Source organism: Lactuca saligna, chromosome 4, assembly GCF_052625555.1.
Source record: "Lactuca saligna cultivar CGN05327 chromosome 4, ASM5262555v1, whole genome shotgun sequence".
NCBI classification, from domain to species: Eukaryota; Viridiplantae; Streptophyta; class Magnoliopsida; order Asterales; family Asteraceae; genus Lactuca; species Lactuca saligna.
Genome location: NC_136420.1, coordinates 332934624 through 332942542, shown reverse-complemented (window position 1 = coordinate 332942542; position 7919 = coordinate 332934624). Strand labels below are relative to the sequence as shown.

At 39.3% G+C, this 7919-nt stretch overlaps 1 pseudogene; it reads left to right on the top strand.

The window, feature by feature from the left end:
• Window positions 1–324: 324 nt before the first annotated feature.
• Window positions 325–4171, top strand: LOC145040954 (senescence-associated carboxylesterase 101-like; annotated as a pseudogene).
• The last annotated feature ends 3748 nt before the right edge of the window (window positions 4172–7919 follow it).

Genomic DNA, 7919 nt, shown 5'->3' with positions numbered 1-7919 from the left:
GAGGACGAAAACATTAGAAATGAAAAACTGCAGGGTGTCCAAAAAAATTATGAGACCCATAGGGACCAAAGAACAAGTTCGATGGTATATTGAGTACAAACATAAAGTAAAGAGATGAAATGAGAACGAACTCAACAGTTGGTTACCCTCCTGAGTCATTTTTCCTGAAAATTTAAATGAAATTAAAGTTGCAAAATTATCAAAGATTGCAACCTTCTTTGGCTATAACGTATATGAAGAGCGTTTCAAAGGGATAACCTTGTTAAAACATGGTCTACGTTATGCTTATTGTGGTTAGTTATCAACACCTCTCTGCAAAAGGATATGACTGTGTATGAGAGGTATATTTGTCAGTATAAACGTTTATCTCAAGGTATATTATGGTGATGTATCTACAAAAGCAGCATGATATTGTACATATTGATGTTGTATCTTATCCAATGAATTCGATCTTAAAGCTAAGTAAACTAAAAAATCACAACACTTGTGATTCCACTCGTTTGTAGACTTGTTTAGAATCCATGATACGATAAATCATTTGATTGGAAATGTAAATGTAGTCATGAAATGCGTCTGCTTAGTCAAGATTTTCCTAATAAATATTCAAGTGCATTACAAAGTTGTACATGTATGAATAATGTTCTTTCGTGGGTTATGTTTTGAAGAGAAGTAAGAATGAATCTCATAAAGTCATTAATATCAGTCGGGGATGACGTGGGATTTGCTGTAAATGAGTAAAAGGAATATGAATCAAGAGGGTAACCAACTTTTGCATTTGTTCTCATTTGATCCCTTTCCTTTTTTTGTACTCAATATACCATCGAGTTTGTTGTTTGTGTTCACCATAACCCTTTGACCGGCTATCACAGGTCAAAAGCCTGTCAAAAGGGTTTTGGTGAACGCAAACAACAAGTTCGATGGTATATTGAATACAAAAAAAAAAAAAAAAAAAAAAACGGACCAAATGAGTACAAATGCAAAAGTTAATTACCCTCAAGAGTCATTTTCCCAAAATGTAATCTACACCAATTTAAATAAATAAAAATTTCATCAACAAGTATTGGAAAAGAACTTGCAACTTGAAGACCTCCACATTTAAATAAAATGCAATGCAATTATCACGAACTTTCGTATGAATTAGACATCCGAATACCAACGAATTCTTGTGTATTATAAATCAGTCTTTCTCAACATCTACATTATTGACACAACAGATCATTGAAAGCTTCGTTCCATTGTGTAACACCGTAAATTTTCAAAACAAATTTTCACTTTTAAAATTTATAATTCCATTCATAAATTTTCTCAAATCCAAATGTATCACATATCAAATTCAAAAAAACACATCCCAAGATCAAAATGTATAAAAACTCCAATAGTGTGTATTGATCATGTCGGCGCCTTCCTGGGATCCTCACTAGTACCTGAAACACATAACACAAAACACTGTAAGCATAAATACTTAGTGAGTTCCCCAAAATACCACATAGAACACATAATAACCACTCGAGGCTATAACTCTGTGAGCCCTCTAGCTCTAACTCTGTGGACCCTCTAGTCCTAACTCTTTGGACCTTTCGGTCCTAACTCTGTAAACTCTGATATACACACAACATAAATCACATAGCAATAATGTTGTGCAACACATCACATAAATAACATACAAGATACTCTATCACATAACTCTAATTACCACTCAAGGTAAAGTATAGTGAGAAGACTCACCTCGGATAACTCGGTAAACCTCGAACTCTGAAAAATTGCACTAGCCTCCGCCTAATCAAATAATAATTACTCTAATTAATACAACTTTTAAAGGCTAGGCTAACTCCTCTCTATAAGTTCTCTAAGAAGGGTAAAAGGTCATTCTACCCCTCTAATGGCTCATAAGTCCAAACATTGACTAAACCCTAAAATTCAATGAACTTAGCTCCGGTCAACGGTCAAACTTTGACCAGACTCGTCGAGTGCACTCGGGCGACTCGGCGAGTCCACACTGGTCCTCGGAATTCTTCTAAGCCTCGCTTGGCATAACGAGTTCCCTCTCCACTCGTCAGGTTACTCAGCAACGAATCGTGGGGCAACCCCGACTCGACTCGTCGAATCCACTTATGACCTCGGCGAGTTGCTCCTTTTACAACACCCAAAATGACCTTCTGAGGTCAGATCTGCTTCTATAACCTATAGATCTGACTTCCTCATGACCAATAACAAGGTAAAGATCGAATATTGGTATACATGCAAGGCACTCTAGGCTTATTTTGGTGAAATCCCTTCTAACATGGCAACCTATGTCCCTTACCTCGTTAGAACCACAAAAGGCAAGGTGGTTCAGGCTCCTTGGACCTCAAAAGGTCCGGATCCAGAGTTTATTACTTAATGGGAAACTAAATCTCAACCACATAAGCCATAAAAGATATAGAAAACCCTAAGTTCAATGCTCTTAAGCAAAAACAGAAGAATAAGATTGAATAGCTACCTCAAAATGAAGATCCAAGCTGAAAACCTCCTGAAATGAAGTCCTCTTGCCCATTTCTTGCTGGAAACCCTTCCTCCTTGGCTAAATCACACCAAAAACGAACAAAGAAGCTCAAACTCTCTCACAACACGCTCAAAATCGCTAGGGTACCTCTCTCTGGACTGGTAGCCGCAAATGGAGGCTATAAAGTCCTTTGAATAGGGCTCAGTCCTAAGGATTTAGGGTTTCAGTCATCAACACGGACTCGTCGAGTCCACCCTTACCCACTTGTCGAGTCCCCTCGTTTATCAGACAACAAATCGCGATCCTACTCGACGAGTCTAGGTGTCAACTCGTCGAGTCCATCTCTTAAACCCTAATTTACTGTCGTTAATACCTGGAAATCTAGATGTTACACATTGTTTTCAACATCTAAAAGAAAAACACCAAAAAGTTTCTCAAAAAGAAACAAGAAAGAAGATGAGCCAAAAGATGTAAGATACATTTGCCTTGATATTAACCTCTTTCATCATAGAAATATCAAATCTTGAAAATAGGTTTCATTTTTTAGATGCTCTACATAATTTACTACCGTTCATGGAGTTTTCGTAACAATTTGCAGGTTCAACAGTGAAGTCGAAGTTGGCAAGTTTCTTGGCAGCATAACTGTCGTTCAAGATGCTTATGGAGCAATTTCTCAAACTTCTTCCACTTATCAACTTCACACGAGTCCTTCTGGGATCAAAGTTTTGGCTTTCAACTGTTTTTCTGATTATACGCTTCGTTTTCGTAATGGAGAAGATCTGGTTTCATCAGATAAGCATAAAGTCGTTGACTTCGTTTCGACAAACGTCAACCCCAAATTATCCATTAACAAAGTTGTTGTAGAGTTGTTTGAGCTTCCTTTTAAAGAGCTTTCCGAGCTCTCAAATCAGGTATATCTTTACTTTAGCAGATTCAAAACTCAAGATCAGATGTAGCATCTGTTCTTAATGGTTTAAATCTGTTTTTTTTCACCTTATAAATAGTCCGTTGGTTGTCACTGGATGTGATCTAGGTGGATACCTCGCCATTCTTAACACCCTACTACATCAACATTACACAGATTTTGAAGAATCTAACGGTTCAAAAATTGTCAAACGTCCGATTTGCATAACATTTGGTTTGCCCCTTATCAGTAACCAACATCTCCAAGGCGCCATCTCTGAACTCCCACAATGGAAATCGTCTTTCCTGAATGTGGTCGCGAAGCCAGATCTTCTTATTAGTTTTTTCTCATCGACTAGTCAATACATGTCTTTCGACACTTTCCTTTTCTGCGCAAAATCAGGTGGGCATACAGCTTTTGAAGATCAAGATATGATCTTGGCATTTCTAGATGGTATGGTGTCATCAAATGCTTGAAACTACCAAACACACGATTATAGTAAAGAACTTGTTTCGATTAGAAAGAAAATATTGTATCGCAGGCCTTCCAATTTTAGTGAATCTCACTTGAGTCCATTAAGGTTCTGGATTCTTTTCCAGTTTCAAGAAATTGGTATGTTGAACAATATTTCGAACGATTTTATCGAGAAAATCGAAAAGAAACAAGTGAAGATGATCAAAATCAAGAATGTATATGAGCCCGCAAGAAAGCTAAACGACACCAAGATAAACTTAATGTCTTGTAAGTATTTAGGGCAGCTTCATTTCCAGTGCCCCTTTTCATGACAATACAAGCACTCTACTTCCTTTGGATTGGATGAGGGAGAAGCAGAACCACCTTTGGACCCACTAGAAGAGGATCCATCGTGAGACTTTCCCTTGTGATTCTTTAAATGAGCTTTCCTTTTCTTCCCTTTCCCATGTCCAATTGCCAGGACTGGGGCAGCAGTAGGTGTGGATACAACAAACTTTCCTTTTAAACTACTTACAACAGTTATTAGTAGGCCTCGAAGCTTGCTTAGAGTGACTTCCTCCTTGTTCATATGATAAGTCATCATGAACTAATCATAACAATGAGGCAAGGAGTGTAGGATAATGTCAATAGCCAACTCTTTGCTGAAATTGAAATTCAACTTTAGAAAGCGGTCCACATATCTTTGTATCTTTTTCAAGTGGGTCGTGATGGACTCTCCATCCTTCATTTTTGTTGTTATCATGGAGGCAATGATTTCATACCTTTCTTGTCGAGCACTCTGATGGTACGTTTCCATCAAGTCTTGGTGCATCTCGAAAGGCCAGAAGTCCTCGTAGGACTTCTGAAGCTCAAAAGTCATAGTGGCTAACATGATGCACGACACCTTTTCCGCGTCCTTCTTATGAGCCCTATAGTCAACCAGTTGCTCAGGATTAGCAACTTCTTCATCAATCTCTTTTTATCTCTTTGTTGAGGATATATTCCTTTTCCTCGTATCGAATGGCCATGCGAATGTTTTGAATCCAGTCAATGAAATTCGACCAATCGAAAATGACCCTCCCACATAAGTTCATGAGGGAAAAAGAGCCAAAAGCATTTGAGTTTGAAGCGTTGTTTGAGGTAGACATCTAAAAAGGAAGAAAAAGTTTTATTAGATAGAAATTCCTTAATATAACACCCAAATGACATATTAAGGCTAAGGCCCAAACACAATATTTCACAATTCGGAAGAGGGATGCCATAATCCAATTGCAAAATATTTGAAGGCAAGTAAATGATGATTTACCAATTTCACCACCCAAAACTAATTTTTTAAAGAATTAAGTTTTATGAAATTCCTAATTCTTTGTGATTCATTGAACTTTTTCAATGGCATGTTTAAATCTCAATTATGCCCTTCAAGTTTGTGACTGGAATACCGAGAATTACAAACAATGTGTGAATAACCATGAAAATTATCTTGGTACTCTCGAGTTATTTACCACCTAATCAATATGCCGGTTAACCACACACGCTCCATTGATCCATGAACATTCACAAGCTACCCTTCGCCACCCTTGTTAGTCCAAGTTAGTGTGTCGGGTAACTGTAACAGCCCAGAATTCCAGGTATTGCTTTAATATTATTTTTGGGGCATTTTAGGAAGGGTCTCGGCGAGTTGGCGCAAGACTCGCCGAGTAGGACCACAGACTTGGTCGCGGGTTCGCGACTGGACTCGACGAGTCCAGATATGGACTCGGCGAGTCTACGCTGTTCAGCAGAAACCCTAGCTGTTTGGTTTTGGATAGTATATAACGCCCTATATGCCGTTATTGTCCGTCTTTTAGCCGATTGAGAAGAACCCTAAGCGTCTGTGGACATCTAGAGCAAGATTGGAGGCTATTGGAACTTTGAAGAAATTGTTTGGCAAGAAGGAGAGGAGTTTTGGCTAAAGGAACAGCAAGGGACTCGAGCCCTGAAGTTTGGGGACACAGAGAGTGCGTTTTTCAGGTAATACTTCGGATCATTTCTGTTATTTTGATGTGTGCACGGATTTAGGGTTTATGAAACCCATTTGGTGATTAGATGGATTATTACCTTGTTACCCAAACGTTTATAGCCCTGTAATAGGATGTTTAGAGGTCCAGAAGGTCCCATGCTTGTGTATTTCAGGACCATACGTATTTCAGGAAGCAGTTTGATCGACTGCATGGCATGGACTCGCCGAGTCCAATGAACAGACTCGGCGAGTAGCTTGAAGATTGACTGGGACTCGTCGAGTTGTTCTTCAGACTCGGCGAGTGGAGTCGGGGTGGCCCCGCGATTCTTCCACGAGGATCTCGTCGAGCCAAGAGGGATACTCGACGAGTAGAAAGGGAACATCAGGGAAAGTTGGGGAGGACGTCTTGACTCGCCGAGTCGCCTTTGCACTCGACGAGTCCGGTTAAGTTGACCGTTGACCGTTGACCGTTGACCAGAGTTGACCTGCATGTAATTTCTTAGGGCCAGTTGTCTTGAATGATAAGAGTATTAATAAGGGTATATGGTATTATAGGGAGTCTGCAGATCGGCGGATCGAGTGCGAGTGATTTCAAGAGTTGATAGTTTTCATTACCACGAGGTGAGTCTTCTCACTATACTGTACCCGGAAGGGTTTGACTGTGAGACCGGAAGGTCGGATATGATATGTGTTATATATGTTATAAATAGAAAGGTATTTGTTATGCGTGCTATGTATGTCTATATGGGCCGGAAGGCATAATGTTATGTGACCGGAAGGTCAGGTATGATATATGATATATGTGTTATATGTGTTAAAGTAAATGTATTATGTGCTGTATATGTTTATGGGCCGGAAGGCAATATGTTATGGGCCGGAAGGCAATATGTTACGGGCCGGAAGGCAATACGTTATGGGCCGGAAGGCGATTATGTACGGGCCGGAAGGCAATGTGTTGTGGACCGGAAGGTCAGGGCCTGGAAAGGCGTATATGTGTAAGTCGTATACTGGGGAACTCACTAAGCATTTATGCTTACAAGTTGTTATGTATGTGTTTCAGGTACTAGCGAGGACCGTGGGAAGGCGCCGGCGTGATGCATACACACTGCTGTTATTTGAGATCTTGGGAATTTTATAAATGTATTTTGATATGAAACTTGGAATAAATATAATTAGTTGAATGAGATCACTTTATTTTAAATGAAAATTTTATTTGAAAATTTGCGTTGTTACAATTGGTATCAGAGCCTTGGTTTGAGGGATTCGGGTGTACCTTCGGGTGTAACTGAACTCAAACCGAGGATTTGAGGAAAAATCTTTTAAAAATAATAAAGACATAAATTTTTATAAATGGTAAAGTGGTAAACAAGAACGGAGCAGTGTGTACGATCAGCCAGCGCCCGAACGGTAAAGATCCCCAGAATACCTTACAATGTTATGTTATGCACTGAATTATGAATTGTTATGCATGCTAGAAGACTAGGTATTCATGATAGGACTAGAATGGCCTGTTTTGTGATGCCTTAGTCTAGGGAGTTTGCTTATATGAGATATTCGATAGCGTGCAGGTAGATAGTGATGGGTTTTAGCCATAAGAACTTTCCTATGTGCGCATGCAAAACCCTAATGCTTGGATCTAGGCTTTCTAATAAACATGCTTTTGAAACCAAGACTTCAAATAGCTACTTAGGTCAAATAACAAAATTGAAACAGATCTAGAATCATACCTTTGAATCCCTTGTTGATCTTGTTTGTCTTGGAGCTTCTAGAGTCACAATTGTCACTCCTCTAATGGCTTACAAACACCAATAGCAAGCAAGATGATTTAGGAGAGAGGAGAGGGGAGGAATTCGGCCAGAGTATCCTTGCTTAAGGTTGTGTGTCGAATTCCCTCACCCATAGGGTCTATTTATACTTGTAGACTCCTTAAGGGTTTCACCCTAAACCCTAATTGGATAATCTTCTCTTAAGGCTATCCAAATCCATTCCATAGATAACCATATGGACGATTTGAGCTATCCTAAAGCTCTTAGAATCCGTCCAAGGTCTATCTTAATGGATTTACAGTCTAAAGTTTAACT